General features: G+C 37.6%; 1 protein-coding gene across 1 annotated transcript in view; it reads right to left on the minus strand.

Moving 5' to 3' along the window:
- Positions 1 to 26,333, minus strand: part of AUH (AU RNA binding methylglutaconyl-CoA hydratase) — a 116,916-nt gene that overhangs the window by 47,202 nt on the left and 43,381 nt on the right. The window lies entirely within an intron of this gene.

Raw genomic sequence — 26,333 nt, forward strand, 5'->3', positions numbered from 1 at the left:
GCTACCCTTATTTACCTCTCTCGAGACAAAGCCACGACTGCCCAAGAGCGTCAGTACGCCAGTTGCTACCATTCAGTGAACTACCCACACTATAACTCTCTGTGAATTACTTAACATCTCCTGCTCCTCCCTTCCCAGCACCATCCTAGTAGGCACTCGATTCTTCTCAGCAAGGTAAAGGGAGGTTAAATTTTCATTTATTTCATCTAATTGCTTTTGTATTTATGTCTAATTGCTTTAGTATTAAGAAGCGTATAAATTATTCTATACAACATCAATGTATAGTATGCCAAAAACAATAGGGTTTTTTTTTTTGGGGAAAGGATGAATCATTTTCCTTTTATTTCTTATGGGAAAATTTGTTTGGTATAAGTCCTGTTTGGTATGAATCCAAGAATCTGGAAGAGATTAAGGACTTATACTAAGGTACCACTGTACTTCTGAAACAATGTCCTTTGGACACAAAAGAACAAAGTTGAAATGTATGGCCCTAATTCATAGGAAAAAATCACTTTACAGTCAAAATGTAAGGCCATCTGTGTGGCAGCTAAATTTTGGAAAATGATTCCAAGCACTGCAGCAAATCTACAAGAGAATACCTGAAAAAAAAGATAGATGTTGTCTCAACCTCATTAAAAAGCTGTGGTAGGACCTAAAGAGAGCATCACACAAAAAAATCCTTGCAATCCTCAAATAACTCAAGCAATCTTGTGAAGAAAAGTAGGACAAAATTCATTCCACAATGATGTGAGTGATTGATAAAATCATACAGAAATGGATTATTTAAAGTTCTTTGCTGCTAAAGGTGGTTCTATGAGCTACTGAATCATATGGTAAACTTCGTTTTTTTATACATTATCTCCTTTATACATTCTCTTTAACTTCTCCGGTTAAACTTTATTTTTGTTAAATAAATAATGGCACAATGGAATAGTTTGTGTTTTGTTCTACACTTGAGGTTGGATTTAAATAATTTTAGAAACTGGTTATGTACCAATACATGAAATCTAGAAATTAAAAGAGGGTGCACTTTTTTTCTTATGATTGTATGTATACTGCTATTTGAAAGGAGAGGTCTTACTAAAACAAAAGATGTTTGGCCCACCTGATAAACCCAGACCACTATCACCTGATCTGTTTTCCAAAGAGGAATGTCACAACATTACTCACAGTTCAGCTAGGAAACCACAAAAACACTTATGACTATAGAAAAAGCAAATCAGAAAGGGAAGGTCTGTCATTTTACAGATGTAAAACACTCATATATGAACTTTCAAGGAAAGAAAGTCACTTTTTCTGTTAAAAGGTGTCATTTGTTTGAAAGGTCAGCACACCAATTGTTATTTTCTTTCACTCTGAGCTTGCCTGGCCTTCCTCACATTTTAGCTATAATAAAGTTCCCTTATTCTATAGTTCACCTATGGATTAAAATAAATCTAGACAAAAGAAATAAATCTGAAAGATATAGATCAAATGCCTTGATAAAAAGGTCTAAATGTTACAGGATACACAAGTTAAAAAAAAGTAAATAAAAAGACTAACTTAAGCATATTATGTAATACAAAAAAAAAACAATCAAAACACCATTTGACATCTACCAGATAATACCACTGGTCAACAAACATTTTCTTGCCAAACAGATTAAAGTCATTTTAGGGTATGTTTGATGCACAGATTCCAAATATGGTATTGGTTTTGCTGGTTTGGTTCTAGTTTTTGAAAAAATGACCTTAATAAAAATCTTAATAGAAAACTAATAAAACATGAAAAGTAGGCAAAATTAAACCAGATATGCCTACTTACACAAAAATACATTTTTGAAATACGTAATGTCAATATATTCTATATTTAGTATATTTACAGAACTAATCACAAAGAAATCATTAAAAAATCTGTTTGTATGATTTCCTTTTATGCTGATGATCGGGACAACCACGTTGAATTCTCCAGCAGTAGTCAGCCATCATGTGTGGAGATTGCACCTTTATGCTCAAGAGCAAGTTTTGTACCAGTTCTTCATAATTTTGTGCTTTATGGTTTCCCAAATTCTTGACAACCATGACATAGGTGTGCCAGGCAGAAGCTTCAGCATCAGTCATGTAACTTGTGAAATTTTAATCATTTTTCTGTTTCCAAATCTGGGGTCCATGAAAGATTCCTGCTTTTATTTATTCAGTTCTCAATCCAGAAAAGAATCTACAAATGTATTTGAGGCAATAACAATCCTTGTTGCTTCCTTAATCCCAACTTTAAGTATAGTGGAGGAAGAATGATTTTTTTTCTTTGTCAACCACTGGCTCGTTAATGATGTTCGCTGCACCTTTTTTCATGTTTTCCCTTTTGAGGCCATGTCACTTTTTCCAGTGATCCTGCTTTGCTCTACTATCCACAAGCAGATGAAACATGGGTACTTTGTGTATCCACTTTGCTGTAGTTCACCATTTTTAAAACAGCACATATGGACCATTGGTGTTCATGATAGCAAAGCTTTTGTAAGACCATTTTGATTTTTTCATAATCTTTTTTAAGTATTGTTGAGGGACTAGTTGGAATTGATGTTGATGCATAGCAGTTGCCATTATGCAGTAAAACAGATTTTAAACTTCGAGTGGAACTGTATATGCAAAGCCGCCAGTCTTCTGCTCGGTATTCTGGTACTCCCATATCGGCTAGTAGTCCAGGGATGTTACAACAGTACACAAAGGCTCCATCTTCACTGAAATATGGTAGGAGTGTCACCTCCCTTGTCCTATAAACCCTTATTTAAACTTCAGGTCTCAGACAGTTCTTTTCTTTTAGCCTGGATGCTAAGAGTTCAGATGCTTGTTTTGACAGACTTAGGTCACGTATGAAATCATTGAGCTCTTCTTGGGAGAACTGCCGGTTTGTTGAAACTCTTACTTCATATTCACTTCCACTGCTAATTCCTGGATTACACTCCAAACCCTGTATATCCTCCATGTTGGATACAGGAATATCAGGGAGTGTAATGAATACTGGTATGGGAAGATCAGCACCATACGGCACAGGTTGTCTTACTGATTCCAAAACAGGGTACTCCCAGTTGTTTTTCGTGTAACGACTGAAACCTTTTTACTTTTACAGCACAAAAATAACAATCACTATGATGATTTTTCGTCTCTCGCCATACCATAAGTACATCAAATTTCAAACTTTTTAGTTTTTCATTTTTCCACTGACATACACTCTACAAAAGTTTTGCATACCATATGGTCCCCCAGTTTAATACCCAAATATGCAAGACATGCTTGTTTCACAAATTCTGTAATGTTTCTTCTCTGTTTTTGCTGAGAATATTCACCACAAATGTAGCAAAATACATTAGGGTCATTTAAACATCTTCTTCTTAAAGAACTCATATTTCTGTAAAAAAAAGAAAGTTGGTTCTGAGGGCAAAGGAAAGTTTCATGAAAATAATGCTACATTTAATAAATAAAATTCAAAACATCGGTGTAAATTAAGACTAATAATAATATGCCGTGTTAACATTTGTTGTTGGTAAAATAGTCTATTCCGATTCCTGTATCCCAAGAACTAGATCCAATTCAATGAAACTGATGTCATGTCTGGATTCAGCAGACCTAAAATACACTAAATATATTGAAAAAATCTTTGGCAAGTGAAAACATTTTTTTTCTTGAGCTGTGTAATAGGCAACTAAGTTTGACTCCATGTTTCAAGATTTGTAAATAATAAAATGTATTTTGTAAATGGATTTTAATTTTTAAGATTGTAGACTTTTTCTTACAAAAAAAACCCTGCTTTCCATTGTAGTTTGGTATTGTTGGATGGCCCTTTAAGAAAACATGGATTTACCAGCCACTCAAAAAAACGTTTATAAGCTCTGACCTTCATTGACTGAATTACCATTTACTTGTTGATGCATTGTGCCAGTCCTTTCAAAATACAAGGGTACAAAACTATCCTTTCAGTAACAGCATTGGCACTGCACAGGTTCTCGCCATGGACAATATTCAAATGGTGCTGTCATTTCCAAAACAATATAAAAGCAAAATAAATCTCGAGATATATATATATCAGTGCACTAGATATGTCCTTATTAGAATACGTAGCAGATTATGATATACATAAACATTCACATTTTTTATTATGATTTTAAAATGCACATTTACATATAAAATAACTATTTCTTTGTCTAGGGCAGAAGTAAGCAAACTTTTTGGCTCATGGGCCACAATTAGTTTTAAAATTTGACCAGGCCGGCCAGTATCGGATGGATTGAGAGTGTTTGTACGAACTGTTATAAATTACATGTAAATCCAGCCCGGATTTAAAAGCCCAATGGGCCATAGTTTGCCCATGTCTGGTTTAGGGGTACTTTTTGCAAATCCATTTTCCTGCGACTGGGTTAGGAAAAACTCCTCTGTATTTTACAATCTAATGATAAATCTCCAACCCCTGTCCTTGCCACAACAATCACACCAAACACCTACAAAAGACTGTTCATGCAGCTGAGCGCCAGTGGAGGAAATCTGGCCTCAGCGCGGACTTCATGGACTACCAAGCCAGACTACATCACTTTAACACTGAACTCACTATCACCAAGCAAAATTACTTCTCCGCTGTAATTTCCTCTCAAGCATTCAACCCACGCAGCCTCTTGTCAACAATTAACTCCCTCCTAAACCCCACACCTGCTCCCCACACAACAACCTTCATTCCACCGAAACAGTCCTTACTAAAGTGGCCAATGACCTCATCAGAGCTAAGTCTCAAGGTTATTTTTCACTCCTCCTTCTCCTTGATCTTTCCTCTGCGTTGACACTGTTGACCACCCCCTCCTAATCCAAATCTTACGCTTCACTGGTATCACTGACACTGCTCTCTCTTGGTTTGTTTCCTATCTGTCTGACGGCTCCTTTCAAGTTTCTTTCAACGGTACTTCCTCCTCTCCCACTCTCCTTCCTGTTGGTGCTCCCCAAGGGTCAGTCCTTGGACCAGTTCTCTTCTTTCTGTACTCCTCCTCACTTGGTAGTCTCATCTCCTTTGGCTTACAGTACCATCTGAATGCTGATGTCACTCAAATCTATCTGTCCACCCCTTGACATGTCTACCCCAGTCCTGGATAAGGTCTCATGCTGCCTGTCAGCCATCTTATCATGAATGTCCGACAGATTTCTGAAACTCAAATCTGGATAAAACCGAACTCATCATCCCCCCCCCCCCCTCAAATTCCAAATCTCCCCGACATATTTCTAACGGTTAACAACACAGTCATTTGTCCTTCCCCTCAAGCACATTGTCTTGGCATCACCTTCGATTATGCCTTCTCATTCACCCCCCATATTCAGAACATTTCCAGGTCCTGTCACTTTCCCCTGCCCAAAATGTCCAAAATCCACCCCTACCTGTCCCCAGAGACCACCAAATTCCAAATTCCTTGGACACGCTCTCATTGTCTCTCGTCTGGACTACTTGCAACATCCCCCTCTCTGGTATTCCACTAACCCGACTCTCTCCCCTACAATCTATTATGAATGCTGCAGTCAGACTCATCTATCCTTCCCATCACTGCTCTTCTGCTGCCTCTCTTTGTAGTTCCTTTCATTGGCTTCCATTTTACCTAAGAATCAAATTCATGATTCATGTGCTTTGCCTTCAAGTCCCTACAGAGCTTCTGGCCAACATACCTTTCTGACCTGGTAGAAAAATACTTCCCTAGCTGTTCTCTTCGCTCCTCCAATGACTTACTAATGAGTTCCTCACTCAAAACCTCATTACACGCACAGCTCAAAGACTTTTCTAGAGCTGCCCGATTCTCTGTAACAATCTTCCTCGTTCCATTCGGTTTGCTCCTACATTCCAATTAAATAAGCACTCAAAACACTTTTTCAGACTTGCTTACCCATCTTCCTCTGTCTCTGAAAACACCCACCACTACCCATCATACACCCTTTTTCAGCAGAACTGTGTCAGGCCAATCCCCCCCCCCCCCCTATTCGTCACTAAATAGGATGACTCTCACCCTCTGGTTCCTATATATAATGCTAAACTACAAGATGTTACCGTATGGTAGCTCATGTAACACAACCCCATGTGACTGACTCAGGGAAATTATAATGGAATTGAATGCTATATACATTGAATTAGAGAACCTTAGAGAATGGAAAGAGAGACAATGCCCGGCTGATATTGTGGTGGCTTTTTAAAATGACAACATTCAGTCTTAAACTGCATACACACGTGCAATAATAGTCGTTATTACGACTAGCACTGCACGATGCATGAACGAGTGCTGTGCATACAGCACCGTTCTGCTCTATGCAGAGGGGAAGAGGGGGGGGGGGATGACGGAGCGGCACCCTGCTGCGTGCTCTCCCCCTTCCTTTGCATTAGGATCGTTAGTCGTCCATCGTCGGTGGATCCGCCAGGACGGTCATTCGGACGATGGAAGACTGGCCCTGTACACACGCCAGATTCTCACCCGATATCGGCCCTGAGCCGATTCTTGTGTGAGAACCGTTGGACGTGTGTACGTAGCTTTATCCACCTCCATCTTATCTGAATTCTAATCAGAATACATTGATCTGTATCCCTTTTTTTTTTTCATTTTAAACCTTTTCTAGATATACAAATGACTGCAGAAATATCAGTGTATGCTAGTCCACCTTATGGCTGAAAAAAAATGTATGTTGCAGCCAGTATACTGTTTTGATATTTTAACACGGAATGTATTATTTCAGTACAGAGAATGTTACATTATTGTATATGTTCTACTCCTGCACTGAAATTGCTTACTCAGAATTTACTGCGCATAGTCACCTTCTCAAAACGTGCATTAGATTCTGCGGCAAGTCCAGCAGCACCCTGTTATTTACTAGCTAGACACCCAGCTTTACAAAGCTCTTTCCTCCCCCCTGAACTGTTCCAAGTGCAGCCCTTTTATTTATTATAGCATAATAGCTGTTTCATGAACATTCAGCATTGCATGTTGGTGTTACTATTGCTTCCTGTTATCAAACCCTGACATAACCACCCACCAGCAATGACTGACATGCATTGCAAGGACCTAATGATATTGTTAGTGGATCTATACTCAAGTATGTAATGAAAATGCAAAGCTTGGGTAAAGAAAAAACCAAGGAAGGTAAAAAAAAAAAAAAAACGGCAGATAAAAAGTCAGCTTTAAATTCAAACAAATAGAAATTCACAGCAACAACAAATAATAAAACTGTTGTGCACTTAACTTCAATCTTTCAAACCATATGAGAGATACACTGCAATAGTATTTCAAGAATTTCATTGTTACATGAGAATAGAAAACCATCGTCTGGTGGGCTACAGTTCAACTAGTTTTAATCCACATGGGACTGTGATTCATGTAAATTAAATTTTCTAGATGTCTGAGAAACTATCCCACATTTAGTTCCCCATAAAAGATGGATTAATGCAGATTCAAATCCTTAACTGGCCAGAGGACTTAACAATGAGCGACGTGACAGAGGTCAGGCGCAACATGATCTCATGCTGAAAACATTTAGTGGCAGTCCTAAAATGACTTTTAGCATGATCTCTGAATTAAGAACAGTTTTAGTCTTCTGACTACATGGTTTGAGTTTAAATATAACAAAATATGGAGAAACATGATTTTGGAAACAAAAAAAGCAGTCTTTTACTGAAAAGCATTCACAGTGAAAACAAGTTCTAGGATTTACTAGTTGAAGAGCATGTGCAGCAATCAGGCTATACCTAGGATATGCAGGAAACTACATTGTAAAGAAAAACCTAAAAAAAAACATACAGGAAGTGTTTGATTGTTTTCCAAAGGAACATGAGTTTATGTGCCAATATACATAAAAACATATAACCCCCGCCATTTTAACCATAAATGGAAGAATGCATCACGTTAAAAATTATACAAATTAAAAAAATCTTGCCCATTTTCTGGACATATTGAGAAGAGTTGAGAAATGTCATGCAGGAGTCAAACAACTCAGTCCCACTCAGATGCCAGGAATGCTCACAAGTTTCATGCTTTTTACATAACCAGGATTATCAGAACTCTATAACAAGCTGTACTTGACAAATGCTGATGTACTCATTATGTAAACACCCTGCCCGACAGTTTAGAACAGAGTTTCAGATTTCGCGGAAAATATTCTGGTACTGTATTTTATGCAGTGCTTAGATACCCACAAGACAGCAGCCTGTTAAAGTGCAGCTATCTCCTAAATATACAAGTTCCTTGTTCTACAAATTGAGTTGGGAACAGCTTACAGACCTGAAGAAGCAAATGTTTTAATGCTATTCCTACAAAGAGAGTTTAGTCAATTGCAAACATCCCATTACAAGTATTTACCAGACACTTCCACTTGTCCAAGTACGACAAGATATCATTCTGTTTTCTAAACAACTTCCTAACCAGTTTTCAGTGATCTAAGGTAATCCCTTGATATTGTTTCCTGAATACAGACTGGCCAAATGTCACCTAGAGTCACACACTTTTTACATTTAATGTTTTAAATCACTGATATATAATTAAAAGCTTCTTATCGTGTCCTCTTTCTCAACTTTTCTTTACACTGAACAAATCAAGTCCCCGAAGTCTTCCTTCATATGTTTTTTGCTTTGGACCTTTTGCTGATCTTCTCTGGACTCTTGATATTGGATCCTTATCTTTTTTAAAAATCTATATGTTTGACTGTAGCCCAGTGTTTCTCTAACACAGTGGAACCCTTGAAATAACTTTCAAGTCTTCAGGGAATCATTGCTATACTTCCTATATCCACAGCTCACATTAGAATGATAGTCAGTGGGAAGATTGTATCTTACATTGCTGCCCAGTGAGAAGAATGTCACACTTACAGCCAAAAATACCATTGGTGTTAGTTAAAACTCACCTGAGAGGCACAAATTACTCCTTGCTCAAGGAAGCCCCTAGTAACTTGTGAAAGAACCACAGAACCCTGAAACACTGCTGTACCCACTGCAGAGTCCTAATTCTAAGCTTTATCCCACTCAGCCGCCTAAAGTAAACAAATATGTAAACAAAGATAAACAGCATTGGTTGTAAGAGAAGGCTAAACAAATTAAGAACTGCACTATATCCTAGCTGTAAATTTGTAATCTAACAAACATAAAAGGCAGATCTTTATTACTTTACTACCCTCTACCCCATGCTATGTTAGCAGGTTGGAACCTAGACTCCTTTTATATATTTAAAGCATGCTAAAAGAAGCCCAGTTTTCACCAACCTCAATACATCGTACCAGAAGTTATACATTTACTACTAAACGGACAAAGGAAACCATAGTGTGTAGCAACCACTTGCTATGTTTTAAATGTTATTGTTGATTTTAAAGTAAAGTAAACATTGTGTTTATGCAAATGTCCTGCCATTTAACTCTAGGTTCCCATGATCTGCGGTGCATATATAATGATTTCTTTATTCACTGGTATCTTTAGGGGTATACAGATTGTCTGTTTACCCCTAAAGATAGGTTTCAGACTAGCATGCCATTTAAATATTTTTTTATACCACGAAAAGTCAACTGTTTTCAATGAACTCAAGGACTTCCTAACACCTCAAATAAAAAATCCTCTGTTGCGTTTAACATAACAACAATTTTAAACACTTGTCTCCCTTTCAGCTGTTCCTAATGCATTTTTTTTATTATTATTAATATTAAACAGGATTTATATAGCGCCAACATATTACGCAGCTCTGTACAATAAATAGGGGTTGCAAATGACAAAATTAAAACAGACAGTGATACAGGAGGAGAGGACCCTGCCCTGAAGAGCTTACAATCTAGTAGGTAGAGGAATTTACACACACAATAGGATGGGAGATATGTAATGGTGGGAAGTTATGATGGTTTCAAAAGACAGAAGAAGATGGGTAGGCAAGTTTGAAAAAATGGGTTTTGAGTGCTCTTTTTAATGAGCAGAAAGTAGGAGCAAGCAGATTAGGAGGAAGACCATTCCAGAGAATTGGGGCAGCTCTAGAGAAGTCTTGTATCAGTGCGTGTGATGAGGTTATGAGTGAGGTCATTAGTAGGTCATTGGAGGAGCAAAGAGAGCGGCTGGGGGAGTACTTTTTTACCGGGTCAGAAATGTAAGAGGGACAATAACTGTGGAGGGATTTGAAGGCAAAGCACAGTAGCTTGAATTTGATTCTAAGGTGAAATAGAAGCCAGTGTAGAGATCTGCAAAGAGATGGAGCGGAGGGAAGGATGGATGAGTCTGGGTGCAGCATTCATAATAGATTGTAGAAGAGAGAGTCGGGTTAGTGGAATACCAGAGAGGAGGAGGTTACAGTAGTCCAGACGAGACATGATATGACCATGTACAAGGAGTTTGGTGGTCTCAGGGGAAGCTAGGGCGGATTTTGGAGATGTTGCGTAGATGAAAGTGACAGGACCTGGAAATGTTCTGAATATGGGGGGTAAATGAGAGGACAAACTCAAAAGGTGACACCAAGACAACGTGTTTGAGGGGAGGGACGAATAACGGTGTTGTTAACAGTTAGAAATATGTTGGGGAGATTTGGAATTTGAGGGGATGATGATAATGATGAGTTCGGTTTTATCCAGGTTGAGTTTCAAAAATCAGTCAGACATAAATGATGAGATGGCTGACAGGCAGCATGAGACCTTATCCAGGACTAAGGGAGACAATTCAGGAGTGGACAAATAGATTTGAGTGTCATCAGCATACAGATGGTACTGTAAGCCAAAGGAGGATATGAGACTACCGACAGAGGAGGTTTACAGAGAAAATAGAAACAGTCCAAGGACTGACTCTTGGGGAACACCAACAGGGTTGAGAGTGGGCGAGGAGGAATTACCATTGAAAGAAACTTGAAAGGAGTGGTCAGACAGATAGGAAGCAAACCAAGAGAGAGCAGTGTCACTGATACCAATGGAGCGCATGATTTTTATTAGAAGGGGTGATCAACAGTGTCAAAAGCAGAGGAAAGATCAAGGAGAAGGCTTAGCTGTGATGACTTCGCTCTAATGAGGTCATTGGCCACTTTAGTAAGGGCTGTTTCAGTGGAATGGGCAGCTCAAAAGCCAGACGGGAGAGGGTCAAGGAGAGAGTTGGTGCTCAGGTAATCGGTGAGTCTTTTGTAGACAAGACGTTTAAGAAGTCTGGAGACATATGGGAGAAGGGAGATAGGACCGTAGTTAGAGGGTAGGGAGGGGTCCAGTGAGGGTTTCTTTGAGATAGGGAGAATTATGCCATGTTTGAAAGCTGAGGGGTATTTACCAGTAGAAAAGTAGAGGTTGAACAGTTTGGTTAGGGCAGGGGCCAGGGTGGAGGAATGGGCATGGAGTAGATCAGAGGGAATTGGGTCAAGCGGTCAGGTAGTAGATGGAGATGATGAGAGAGGAAAAGAGACTTTGTCCACAGTACCAGAGCTGAGGGAGGCCAGTGATGATTTACAGGTGGAAAGGGTGGGTATGGTTGGAGTGGCTCGGTGAGCAGAGACATCATGTCTGATTTCGTCTATTTTATCTAGGTGGCAATTTTAGTGGCTGGCAATGGGCAGAGAAGGATGTTGTGGGGGGATCAGGTGTGGGGTTTAGCAGGGAGTCAATTGTTGAGAAGAGTTTGCCTGGGTTAGAAGCTTGAGAGGAAATGACTGCGGAGAAATAAATTTGCTTGATGACAGTGAGCTCTGTGTTAAAGCTTTGTAGCTTGGCTTTGTAGTCCATGAAGTCAGCAGTGAGGCCAGATTTTCTCCACTTACGCTCAGCTGCATGAACAGTCTTTTGTAGCTGTTTGGTGTGATTGTTGTGCCAGGGTTGGGGGTTGGTAGGGCGAGGTAGCGGAAGGTGGCAGGGGAAACTTTATCCAAAGCCAAGGAAAGAGAGTGGTTTATTATGGTGTCAGCTTCATCTGGGGAGGTGAGTTTGAAAGGTTGAAGGTGATAAGGTTGTGATCAGAAAGGGGAAGTGGTGAGTTATGAAGGAGGGTGAGGTTGCAGAGTTTTGAAAATACCAGGTCTAAAGCACTACTTGCACTACTAAAACCTGTCACAAAACTGATGCTTTATATTTCTGCAAAGCTACTAGGCAGCATGTGACCAACATATTGTCAGAAATATGATGTGCTTTGATATTAGGAATACATAAATAAAACAGTAATAAAAAAGCCTGCATTACAACCAGAAACCAACAACTCACATCGAATGATGTTATCAGTGCTGGTGAGCAATTTACTTACCTATCTATTAAGCGCCACTTGTCATCTACAATACATTTGCCCTATTTTCTGATTTAACATTGATTTTGTTTCATGCTACTTGTTTCATGCTAATGCTGTCTTCTATATTAGCCAGCAATTTACCTTAATATATTTTTTTGCATAATTGTTATTATGTGGATGCAGGAGAACATTTAATGGGTGCTTCTAGGAAAACTCTGCAGAACATGCACCGCTATTTATGTATTAATGGATAAATGGAAAATCTATTTTTGTAAATATTTGTGTGTGAAGGCTGCCTCCCACTCATTTTTTTTTTTTTTCAGTAAAGTACTCTAAAGAATACTTTTGCACAAAAACCTTAAAAATGTTTTGTTTATTCATATTTTTCCTGGGAATATTTTTAAATTATATAACCTATATATACATTATTTAAACATATGACAATTGGGGTAATTGAATTTCGGCATGTGATATCTCCTATACTCCACATGGGAAATCTACTTTTATTCATACAAAATGTTGCAGAATGTATACTGCACGCGTCACTCTCATATTTGCATGTTTCTCAACACTTACTGCTTTTACCTTGAAGAACTCCTAAATTTAATAAACTGTTTATGAACTGTTTATTAAACAGTTCATAAATCTTACAAGACACTTTCAAATGACTGAACCTAAAGACATCTGCTTAAAAGGTGAATGTTTAGAACATTGTCAATAAATCACACAATATAGACCATTTATCACCTAACTTTTTTTTAGGATTGTTAAAGTAAACCTGCCCTTGCCTAAAATACATCTATATAATACCAATGCCAAAGTGATGGCCCTTTTAGGTTTCCTATACCTGCATAAATCCTCTAATTGGTCTTAAAAGAGTTCCTTGGATTCTTGGTTTAAAAAGTACATAGGACATGGGTCAAAGTTCAGATTAAGACTTGGCAGCAATAAGCATGGAAATGTTACCCTGGTTGCAATAATATTCAAGTATGTTCAGTAAGGCAAGGTTCGGATTTGTGGGCAGATTGGGGTGTATCAATTCCTTCTGAATCACACAAGAGCATCTCCCCCATGGTCATGGTCTGTTAAGTTCAAAAGCTGGTTGTTTAAAAATCAGCGCAGTGGTGCAGGTGGCCAAGTGGCTGGAAAGGTGCCAGCCCCTAGGAGCCACACAAAAAAGGTCTGCATGCCCCCCCACCCGCCCTCCCCCAGACTAAACTAGTCTTCAGAATCATAAACCTAAAAGAACATAGAAAATTATAGCAATGATGGCATGTTTTACAAGGATAGTGTAACTTTGCATATTGCATGTTCTGGGTTTATAGTTTATCAAAATAATATATAGCAAATCTTTTTTTAAGATTTAAGACCTTGTCCAGCATCAATGCGTAACAGATGTCGGTCTGCCAATCTAACTCCATACTCGTCCTTTTTAGCAAGTCACTGGTCAGCCTCAGAAGGCTAATTGTGCCCTCCAACCACTCTGTTATCCCCAGTACAGTGTGCAATAGGTTAGTAACCAGGAGACCCACAGGTAAATTACAGTACAGGACAGTCCAACTGATTAAGTCTAGGAAGAAGAGAAGGACAAATAAGTGCTTCCTAACACAGGGGTAATTTGTATATTCACAGAGAGTATAAGTGAAAAGAGTTTAACCTGTTGCACCTGCACCTAAAGTGGGCGAAGCAAATGGATATTTAAATGTAATTTAAACGTCATTGCATAATACCTTGCCGCTATATAAAAATATAATATTGACCAAATAGGTATACCATGTTCTTTTTCCTCATATATTTTGTATATGAGCAGCACTTTTAGGCTGACCTATAGGTATCAAATGAAAAAAACATTATTAGGGCTTATTTCAGTTTGCTTTATAAAACAATTATTTCTTTTGCAATTGGTGGCAATTTAGTTAGAAAAAAAGTTTGGCTAAGAAGAAAAAAAGCAGGAAACTACTAGCATGAACAAGAGGTGCAGCATCATTTAGTTAGTTCTTGGAAAACTTTCACCTCCTACACACATGCAATACTCATATGTGTTCTTTGATGAAATGACTGCAGTGTCTGGAAGTTATAGATGTATGTCATCTCACTTGAACATTACAGCATATCACAGTGGTACCAGTAATAACATGCTGCATATAGAAAGGTCCTGTAAATGATATTATATCTGTTTCACAGATTTGTAATTCATACTGACTGGTAAATGATACAACACGCTTAAGGGGTTCACCAGGAATGGGAGGTCGTGGTGTGAGTGATCCACCTTTGATCAGGTCAGAGATTGCATACTGAATAAACTCCTTGCTGATTTTCTCTGGTTGTCACTGTATACACAAACATTAAAAAGAAGAAAAACAAGCAGAAAAGTTTGTAGGAACCATACAGGTATCATTTCTTTTCAGAAAACCTGGTGAGAGGGAAAGAGACCAAGTTCAAGAAACAGGTAAGTATGCAATATTGACCATTATTATTGTATAATAATGATTTACAAACACCAGATGAAGATCCAGGCTCCTCCTTGCATATTTACCAAGCTAGCTTTACAGTTTGTACAATGACTGCTTACACAGCTCAACAGCTGATGCTCCAATTTAACACACCACTGAATGCGTCAGAAGAAAACCTTTCCACCTCTTGTTTTCGGCCCATGGTTTGGTAAACAGTTTAAAAAACAGAGATGGTTTCTAATAAAAATTCTAGCAGTAAAGCCTTACTTTAGAAAATCCAGAAATCTTCTTCGAAACCTGTGTGGTAAGTGTATGAGCTCATACTCTGATCTAAATCATATAGGATTAAATGGCAGAGAAGAGAAGTTGTGTGTTTGGATTGTGAAGATTTTGCTAAGCCAGTGTGCAACCTCATTGGTGAATATGACACTGGATTGGCTCAGGGGTTAGTACTCTTGCCTTTGCAGCACTAGATTCCAGGTTCGAATCCTGGCCACGGCAATATCTGCATGGAGTTTGCAGGTTCTCCCCGTATCTGCATGGGTTTCCTCCCACATTCCAAAAACATGCACTTCCCCCCAAAAAAATGACCTTGGACTACAATAATGACATATGACTGAGGTAGGGACATTAGATGGTGAACTACTTCGAGGGACAGTTAGTGTCACGACTATGGACTGTACAGCACCGCGTAATATGATGGCGCTGAATAAATACTGTGTAATAAAAAAAAAAAAAATAAGGGATAGGTCATTATAAAACAGCAGAGCTTATACTGGGGAGTACAATACAATTGTAACTGCATCAACAGTGCAGGTTTATTTTAAGCTGAATATACTTCATGCAGTTAAACGGTAAAACTACTGCTAGGCATACACTATGCAATTCTCTCACAGTGTTATTTTTGACCTATACCACAACCAATATTACTATCAATTTAAAATTGCCCCTTGCAATTGACTGCAAGTATTCAATGTATAATCCATTTTTTACCTAATTTATAATATGAACTATTTTACCACTATGTCTAATCAAAATATTGTCCCTAAAACAGATCTGAATTCAACATCATGGTAACCAATTGACACAAAAAATGTTTTGCTTTATCAATTTCAGTCAACCTTCTAACCAAACAAAAATCAAAAATTTTGACAGTAAACCAAAAACCTTTTCTGTTTGATGTATTAGTTTAATATTCCTTTCTACCTTTGGGATGCTAATCTAAATCTTACATTTTTAAAAAATTAAAATGACTAAAATCGCCTAATAAGGCATACTATAACCTGCAAATATACTGTCCACCAGTAGCACTCTGATAAGTAACAACAACTTCCTTTGTGATAGCAAACCACAGTTTCCTGGCGTACAAATTTTGTCCCTGGTAAGGTAGCGGGTTTGTTTTCACAAAGTTAAACTTATCTGTCAGTGAGATCTTAAACAAAGGAATATGAATGCAAAACAGTTTCTGATTTTAGCTATATTATCGACTTTGTGAAATTTTATGATTCTGTACGGTATTTAATATATTCAATTATCATACTACTGTGGTTGCAACAACCCATAGCTGATCATCAGCCAGTGCTGAATTGACTCCAGAAGGTTCAGTTACTGACTGACGACATCAAACTTTCAGTCACCCAGAAGGAACATCTTCCCACTGATCACCTAGCTAGAACCTTATACAGTGTAGACAATAGATCACTGTAAATTCTGAAATAGCTTTTGCTGCTGTAACTAGTAAACAGACCATCACAGGAAGTCTCTTAGTACTCTACCATGGCCTGTGTATGTCGATGTGGCCATCTGTCAAAGTCTGACAGAGGAAGAGAGTTTTGAGAAACTTCTTGCTCCTGTGCTACAGTGTATCAGGTGCAAATTCTTTTCTAGAATATTTTCTATTGGTTGAAAGTTTATTATCATTGTATAGACTAGTGAACAAAAAAACATACTTTTCAGTGAATGGTCTGCTTTACTGAACTATAGAACTGCATTTATAAATCACATACATACAATTTTATTGATGATACAATGTACATATATTACTGTTTTTTTTTCAGTTAACAGCTTTTATTTCAAGGAGCTGCCTTTTTTTTTATAAACCCTCATTGTGACATGATCAAAACAAGTACACAGAATATGAATCTTTTTCATCTAAAAAGGTGGCTGTTACCTATTTCCAGATGTTTTTTCTGCTTCTGCAAACTAGTGACAGACTGCAAATATTATAGGGTCAGTAAATACATTAATAGTAGGGCAATGGAAAGTATGTTTGTAAAATAAAATGGGCCCTTGCTGACATTGCATCCCTATTTCTAGACAGTGCCTTGAGTACCAAATAAATGTCTTGTCTTGGATGCATGCCTAAAAACTATGACCTACTTTCATTAGGGTGGGAAACAAATATTAAGTATCCTTGAGGGAACTGATTACCAGAATAGCTTCAGTTTTAAAAACAAAACCTAAAATTTCCAACTGAGAATGTTTTTTTACCCTTAGTTAAGATTTTTTTTTTGTTTGTTCAGTGTTCCTAATAGGCCCAATGGAGCAGAATACACCGTCCTGTATTTTACCTGTCTCATTTAACAAGATCTACAGTTCACAAATTTCATGGAGGTTATTCTGGTATTTACCCAGACAAAGTCTGTATTTGCTTTACTGTGTTGTTCTTTTATATAATTTCAATAAAAAAATAACCATTGCTGTTCATTTATTTTGTGCATTGTTAGGCTGAATTCACGCTAGTATTTTTTATGTGGTTAAACTGAATTTAGCTGCTCCCCTAAAAACAGGTTAATACTGGAAGCAATGGGTTAATTTCTCCTTTTTTTCAGGCATGGCCATGCTAACTGCCTCCTTGCACTTGAATTGGTACTACTTTTTTTGCTTTTACAAACATTTTTGAATGTATGAGATGTAAGAGATTTTTTTTAAATCGGTTTAGGCGTTACGGTGAAATGGAAGTGGAAAACTGCATAGCAGTTGCCAGTAAACACCCAGAGAAATACTACTATTATAAATTGCTTTTCTTTCATCGTTAGACCTAATTCAACCTTAAATAAACGGAGTAGGTTTAGAATGAAAGAGAAAGTTATCAACAAAATTATCAACAAACCTAAAAACAACTGTAACCTAAACACAAACTGAAGTTTATTTTAGTTGCTGCCAAAATAGAGCTGTCCAATTTCAGTCAGAACTTCACTTCAGTCAGTATGGTATGGTTTACAACGAGTCAGAAAATATGAAAGTCCTTTTTTTTTTTTATCTGCTGCCTTTGTCACTACTGATACTGTACAGTAACATGAGGTAGTATCTACAGCCCATGCAAATTGCTCAGGTAGTCCAGAGCCCCCAGGATAGAGTATCCATATGGGCCATTGCAAGAAGCTTTGTTTCCCCCCCCCCCCCCCTGCACAGTCTAAAGAATGTGGAGACGATACCAGGAGATGGTCATTTACACAAGCTGCGGTGGACGCAGCTATAGAAGGGCAACAACCAAGTATCTGCATCTTTCTGCAAGAAAAACATGAGAAGCACTGTCAAAACCCTACAAGATGATCTTTAGAAGGCATCTTTTGGACCAAACTGAGGTGGCACGTGGGCCACATGTAAAACATATGATTTGGCAGGTTTGTCATTGGCACCCCATCCTTTTCACAGATGAGAGCAGATGTACAGTAAGGCCATGTGACAGACCTAAAAGGGTCTGGATACCCTGCGGTTATACTACCCACAACATCATCCAACATGACCTGAAATTAGATTCTGCATTATCTCAAATGCATTCTAAATAGTGTGAATAGCACTACTAAAGTTAAGCTTGACTGATAGTTCAAAACAATAAATCCCTGTTACTATAAATGTCACTTTTTTTTTTTTTTTTTGCTATCTCTTGTCTTGTTTCTGTCTTACACGCTCACAGTTGGAAGAAAGGGGATGTCTTTCCTATGTGAGTGAAATTCATTTTAGGACAATTGTCACAAGAAACAAATGTTCTCATTGGAAGATTTCCCCTTTATTCCAAACTAAAAGTGTGGATTTACCATTACAGGGAAAAAACTGCCATAAAGACCTGTGGTTTTGACCTTGAAGCACTCTACTCAAACCAAAAAATGTCTTCAGTTACTTTATGTTCCAAGTTTCCATAAACCTGTTTAAGTTCCAGTTTCTATCAACCTTTTACCATAGCTGTTTTTATAATCAATATCAGCAAAACAATCCTCTGCAAGCAGCGCTGGCAGAATGCCAACTCCCACTGACAGCTTTCTCTACACAAGGCCCAGCTTAAGCGAAGTAGCTACTAAAAAAATGTTGGGCATTACACCTGGCTAAAGTGGGCTGGGGAAGCACTGCCTTTGTTAAATAAATTATCTAATACTGAGCATTCTTCATCCTACATATAACTACGTTGTGAGGGATCTAGGATCCCCAAAGTGCATCCATGGCTGATTCAAACTCAAGGTGAAAAAAAAATGCAAAATTAAGAAGATGCATTATTAGTCTTTAAGGAATAATATTTAATAACATGCTTTATCTCTGCTTTTCATAAGCTATATGCACTTTTGTTCAACAAAACTGAAAGTGAAATTGGTATGCAGGTGTAGTTCTATTTAAACACACACAACTATAATATTCGAAGCTTGAAAAAGCTTTAGAAGGTGAAAAACTGTTTCCCAAAAGAGACTAGAAAACAAACTATAGACAAAAACTGCAGACGTACGGTAATTATTTTAATGCTGGTATACATTACTTTAATATACTAAATAGTTTCCATATTTGGATGATAAAAGTAAAGAAAAATAAATGACTATGTATAAATATATAAATTATTACTACTAATACAGCTACAATTATTATTACAAATTATTATTACTGTCGAAAAATAATAAATACTATGGGTACTATGCTATACCTTCCAGATTTGGCATTTCCAAAAGCAGGGTTACTAAGGAGTAAGTATGAAAAAACAAACACTAACAGACCACAAGGAAGGTACTAAAGACTACCAGAAGCCTAAAAATGCAGTTAAAAGGAACTTAATACCAAAGCTGGCATCAGATGACCCCCTCATCCATCTGGTGAACAAAAGTCAGGGGGACAGAATGCTAAAAGGTCCAAGAAGCACTCAACAGAAAAGGGTGGAGCTGAGCCTTCAGACCCTAAACCTGCCTAAGCCACCTAAAAATGGTGGAACAGGAAGCTTGAGCACCTTTGAGGGGACCATCCAAAATGTAAAAAGTGAATTAGGTTGTCTGATAGAAGCAGTGGGTAAGAGACAGACTCAGCCTTGGAAACATGGAATGATATTTCCCAAGATAAACTTGAGCCAGACAGAGGGACAGAAGAACGTCCAGCTTGAGGTAAAAGACTAAAACTACCATAGAAAAGATAAAATTTCTACACCTCAATACCACCAAGCCTTTTTTTAAAACTACAAAAAGGTTTATTGCAATGAGACACCGGTACATACATCTGTCATGCTTTAGTGATGGTACGAAGAAATATCCACTCTTTGGAAGTAGTAAAAAGATGAATATTTCTGATGTGTTAAAAGCAGTTTTGAACTGCAGAGAGAACCAGAAGGAAGAAAAATGAACAGTAGGAGCTACATAAGAGGCACCCCATACAAAAGTTTAAAAAAAAAAGTTAGATGGCAGTGTATTTTGAAAAAATATAAAAATTGCAGAAACCTAAACCTTAGGGTTACTGAGAGCCAAGTACTGGTTCAGACCCAGCTGCAGAAAGAAGAGTCATCACATCACAGAGAAATTCCTAGAATGCAGTAATAGACCTTGTGAGAAGTAGCCTTCCTAACCTTGTGCATCATAAAATTTAGAGAGATCTATTTCTCCAAACCTAGGTTTTAACCGTCATTTATAGTGACTGTTTCAATAGCAAACTTGTCCTCGAGACGTTCATTAGAGTGTGAGCTGCCTAATCCCTCAGCAAAAGGTTGTCCATATTGAAGAATCACAAGAGCACAACAGAGCAAAAACAGGGGCTGAAGGGCAAGGCCAGAAATAGGTAGTAGAGGGGACGCTCTGATTCCAGGCAAAATTTTTTTGAATTGATAATTACAGCCATGATTGGGCGGAAACCTCTTAACTTCTGAGAAGAACTGTTAACCTGTGTGATGACACAGGCATTTCGAAGAAAGCAAGGAGGCACAAAACTCCAGTTTGTCTTACATTAAGTAAGATAGGTGAAGATGAAGATGATAGGCTAGGAAGCGTCCTAAAGAGAATCACGGTTTAAGTATAGTTGGAATAGGACAGTTCTTGAATTTGTTTCTTGTATGTGTTCGGGAAATAATTTAAGACTGAAAACAGTAATAGTAGAAGCAACAGACTGATTCTCAAGCTGTAATTTGGTATGTACTGCATCAATAAAAGCTAATAGTAGAAGACTAACTTTTCAGGGACTAGCTTGAAAGGCACATATTGAAGTTATTGTGTCATATATAAGATTTATCCAAGATTTATAATAGAATTGTAATAAACTGGTGGCCTTTGTCCCTGGAGGATGTCACTGTCTTATCACTCAAATTCACTAATCACTTCAAACAAAAAAAGCATCCAAAGTCATTAAATTAAATTAGCTTAGTTTACAAACTCAAGAAAGTGCACACTGGTTAAACAAGATTTCCCCTACATGGTAGTGGCCTTCTGAGGATTCTGGTGAATTCATTTGGAGCATATCCAATAGTTGGGGTGACAAATTGTAGTACAGGAAGTCCCTGGCCAATTATAAAAAGGGAAATCTCTGGGAGCAAAGGATAAATCAATTAATCTCCCTGTGTGGTGGCCACTGTGGTGACTACACCGTTACCACCCTGTTACTGTTAAATGAAGCATGGTATTACACTACCACATAAGAGAAATGTATTTTAAGACAGCTTTATACTGCTAGAGACTAAAGGTGTGCGTTGTTATACATATTTGATAAGTGAATTGGCATGACCATCTAATTGTGTCGTTTCTGGTCTTCCTTGCCACACTGATGTAGTGTGGGAGCTGACCTACACAAACCAGTTAAGTTATAATCTACTGGATGATTAGGGTCAAAAAGTCATCATGACTGAAGCAGAGACAATGGTTTACAAGGCAGCTATAGCCAAAAGAGTTAAAGAAGCCTTTGATTGACTCAAGTAGCAGAAGGAAACCTGATTCACGGGCTGCTGGTGTGGCCAAACTGCAGATAACCCTTTAGTTAGCAAAGTGTAAGCTGTGTTCAGAATCGGACACGTTGCATCTGTAAAATGGCAATTTAAGATCAGAGTATGAGGCTAAGCTTCAGATACAAATGAAACCTAAACATCTGGTATTAGATCAGCATTATTTGATCATAGGTTACCAAGTCCCTATATACAGCTGGAAGTGGGAATGGATCTAAACTCAGGGTACATGGTGGTTCTTTTTAAACAGAAGCAGCTGACACTTCCTTGATCTTCTATGAAAAATCATCCTGTAAGTAGCAGTATAAGAAGTTAAAAGCCTTTCTATATCCCCCCAGTTGACAATAGCTTATGCTGAATGCAGTACATTTCCTATAAGGTGATTTTTTTTAAGGTGAGAGATGTGTGCAAGGCAGGAGAGCCCTCCACTGTGTAAAAACTTTTCAGAAGAACTTTGTATTGGTTGCGTTGGTCTTAGAGGGGAACTCAAACTTCTTAAACCTCTTGCTTCTCCTGTAAAAGTAAAACACTTTGAAGCAGCCCCTGTTCTTTCATTAGGAATAAATAATTCAACCCTTTCCTCGAAAACCGTTTTTTTTGTATATATGGGGTGTAATTCAAATATTTATGAAAAATATATTTCCAGATGAACATTATTTACAGGTTGCATCCAGGGGAGCTTTTTGGTGGAAATATCTGTTTTTTCCACAGAAACAATCCAGCACAACCCAAGAACTTGTTGATTGCTTTATCTAACTGAAAATGCATGTCCTCACAAGCTAGCAAGAGGGTGAAGTATGTGTCACCCTTCGAAATCAATGAGATGTAGTGTTGAAGATATCACTTTACACCAGCTATTGAAATCATAGTAGTATAGACAGCAGAGTTCCGATCGGTTTATCAGCCTGAACATGCCACCTTAAGTAGTAAATATAAGCTGTGCACATTAACATTTGCTTTGAAATGTTTAATTTTTAATGAACAATTATTACATTTGTGAAGCAGCTTCTTCTAGCAGATACATATTTTACTGGCTAGCTTTCCAGCAATGCCTAAAAAGAAATGCTATAGTAAAAAAACAGTTCCCATAAACTATGCAGCCCACTGGAAAAAGAAAAGTTCTCATACATCCTTTTTGCTAATTCGCAACTCATAAACAAAGACAATAACCACATGGGCCAGACATTCCTTTGTGTTATCTGACACCATAATAAAATTTGTCACTGCAGAGATGTTAATCAGCTGTATATATGTTCACATAAATGGTAAATGGTAAATACTCAAATACTGGTTTTATAGTTTGAGAAATTGGGAAAAAAAAGTTTAGCATAGCAAGACAAAAGCTATTATTCCTTTTCTTCTATAGTAACAAAGTAAATTATACTGGGATCAAGTCAATAAAACAAAGATGCATAATCATGAATGTTCCTGCAGGAGCAGCAAGTGGATTGTGACTCAAAAAAATATAAAATATTTATATGAATACATTTGGTAAGAATTGACTTTTCAGAAAACACTGCATAAATATACTTCCCTATATTACACAAGTCAAACACTCCTAGGGAGGAGTCAGTGTGGCAGCTGTCAGCATTACTCTAATTCCAGATGAAAGGGGCAGAGTTGGCACAACACCTTAGGCTTTGTGCTCCAAGAACACAAATAAAATGGTATAGAAAATATCTTTGTTATCCTGTGGGGTGAAAGTGATGTACCAGAAAACATTTATATATATATATATATATATATATATATATATACATATATAACCATGTAAACTGTAGCTATGTCACATACTGCAAAGGAAAATTGACTAAATGAAACATGAACAAGTTTAAATATGAAGACTGCTAGTAATGACTTTTTACTGAAAATGCTATTTGCATAGAACTGCATGGCAATTGTTTCACTACTTTCTCACCAGCTTACAACAGTTTCCAATATAATAGTCTGACTTTACTGGCAGCAGAAAATTGTTCTTATCACAAAGTATTTAATTTTTTGTATGATAAACAACTTTACACCTTGAACTCAATCAAATCTCTTTCATCAGAAGAAAAAGTAAAATTGTTGTCTATCTTGTTGCAGCTACTGTCATACTGACAGACATCAGGTAACTGAGTATATAGTATATGCAATTTCCTCCAAACTTTACACGTTTTGAATAAAACCATGTGTGACATTTGGGGGTTCTCAGAATTCTGCCTACATCTGACCTGAAACACTCAATTAGTCTGGGCCCAGATCTATAATCTGCTACCGGCTCCTACATTTAAAACTCATAATTTAGGTATTATGCACATTAGCGTCCTTTGCTTTTTGGCAGCTGATGGTGGGAACAGAGGAGAGATTACATGAACCTTTTTATTGCTTACTAGATACATTAGATACTTTATCTGCCTTGGAATGGTAGTTGATAGTGAGCTATCACACAGGCTCACCTGCTGCAGTCAGAACATACTGAGTGCCAACATTCTGTTGTACTCCTTTGGAACACAGATGCACATTTGACATTTTAGTAAACTGCATGTTCTTACAGCTACAAATAATACATATGTGTGCTAACATTATATCCTGTCAGTCTCAGCCTGGTAAAGTGCCAGGAATAAACCTAGGTGCCAGGGCAATCATCAGTTGCTGACGAATGGTTCAAGAGGATTAGGATTGATCCACACAACTCTGCAAATTCTGAGGACAGTGATAGAATTCTAGACCTGACGCCTCTGCAGGGTGCAAAAAATTGATTTTAAAGGATATCATTAAATTGCACATTAAAAGGCAGTAAATTACACACTCATTCCCCTTAAGTACTGCAGTTTTAAAATGCAAAAATAAATGACTCTGCCCTCAGTGAAGTAAGAAAAAGATTGGAATGTACTAGAATATCACAATATTTGTTTTAATTAAAAACAGCCCTGTTTTTTAATGAATTGAACAGAGATCAAAGGTAATGTCATAAAACGTTAAAATTTTCAGTTCAAGCTAGTAGTAGAAAGCTTGTGATTATAGATGAGACGTAAAAAATAAAAAATAACATCAGAATAGTTGAGAAATTCAAAATTCTGAATTCAAAATTCATTTTTTTTAAAATGGTAAAAGGTTAAAAATATTAGATTTTTAGTAAAAATTGCTAGGAATGGTTTCTCTTGCCAATTATTTTAAACCTTGGACAGCAAGTTTGTGCAACTATCATCAGGAACACGTGGCTGAAACACACCACCAATCCAGGATTGATTGAATTTAATGAATGTCAAATCACTCCGAATACAGCATAGTTTATTTTGGAGTGACAATTCCACCTGCAACATACAAAAACCCTCTCCAACATGATATTAAAAGGTGGACAGGAACACCTGTTCGGCAAACTCAATTCAGGCCAAATGTCCATTTTTTTTGGCTCAGTAATCTATTGGGTCCAGAGTTAAATTAACTACCAAGTAAGATGATACTGTATGCCCTATCTGATCTAGCTTCCTGCCCCAATACTGCCTCTGTGGTTGCAAATGAATGGCTCTCATGTTTATGAGACTGAAATCGGCCCTACTCGTGGTGATGTTACTGATGCTGAGTCTGGCAAGGAATAATGGGGAGTGCCTGCACTGGTATGCACCTTACAGGAAAAAGTTCTCCTGAAATAGCTGTTAAATGTTTTATAAATATAAAATAGTTTTGCCTTCCTTTTGAAAGGCTTGAAAAATTCCTAAAATATGATAGCTAGGGTCTAGGAGTTAGCTGTCCAGTGCTGCTGACTGCTAATTGCTTTTAATTCCCTTTAATCTCGCCTTAACATAAACTCTAATGATTATACTTGCCCTTTAAAAGTATCTAAGACTACTACCTTAACAGGACTGTAAAATGCAATGTTTTGGTTGCCTCAAGTTCTATTTTGCCATCTGTGCCCTATTGGGAAGATTATTCTTTATCTCACATACTTTAGACCTAACAGGAAGTGAGAGAATGGCCCTGATTCATGAAAGCTCTCCAGGCTGGGGATAATACACTTTCAGAAGTGAAGCTGGGTGATCCACCAAACCTGGAATGGATCTGGTCCAGGATTCAACACACTTGCTAGCAAATAGCCAATAATTTTGAAAAATCCAGTCCATGTTTTGTGGATCACCCAGCTTCACTTCTGAAAGTGTATTATCCCTAGCCTGGAGAGCTTTCATGAATCAGGGCCAATATCTTTGTAATGTGAGGGAATTCATCAGACCTCTTAGACAGTCAACATGGTATCAAGTGTCCCCATTTGAAGATTTGCATTGTAATCCAGTTCAAATGGCAACTCAGATAGCTATTTTTAAAAAACAGGGAATCAGACATGTCCTCAAACATACTAGTGGGAATCAGTTACTGCTATTGAAACAGATGGATCTGGAAAGTTTCCACGAGGGAATGTTTAAGGCAATGTCTGATTCCACGTTTTTTTAAATAGAACCCAAAATGTGTTTTACACTCACTTTCATATATGGTGAAATTGGTGATTAGAGTTAATCGGACCTGTCACTATATCATAA

This window comes from Pyxicephalus adspersus, chromosome 6 (assembly GCF_032062135.1).
Source record: "Pyxicephalus adspersus chromosome 6, UCB_Pads_2.0, whole genome shotgun sequence".
Taxonomy (NCBI): Eukaryota; Metazoa; Chordata; class Amphibia; order Anura; family Pyxicephalidae; genus Pyxicephalus; species Pyxicephalus adspersus.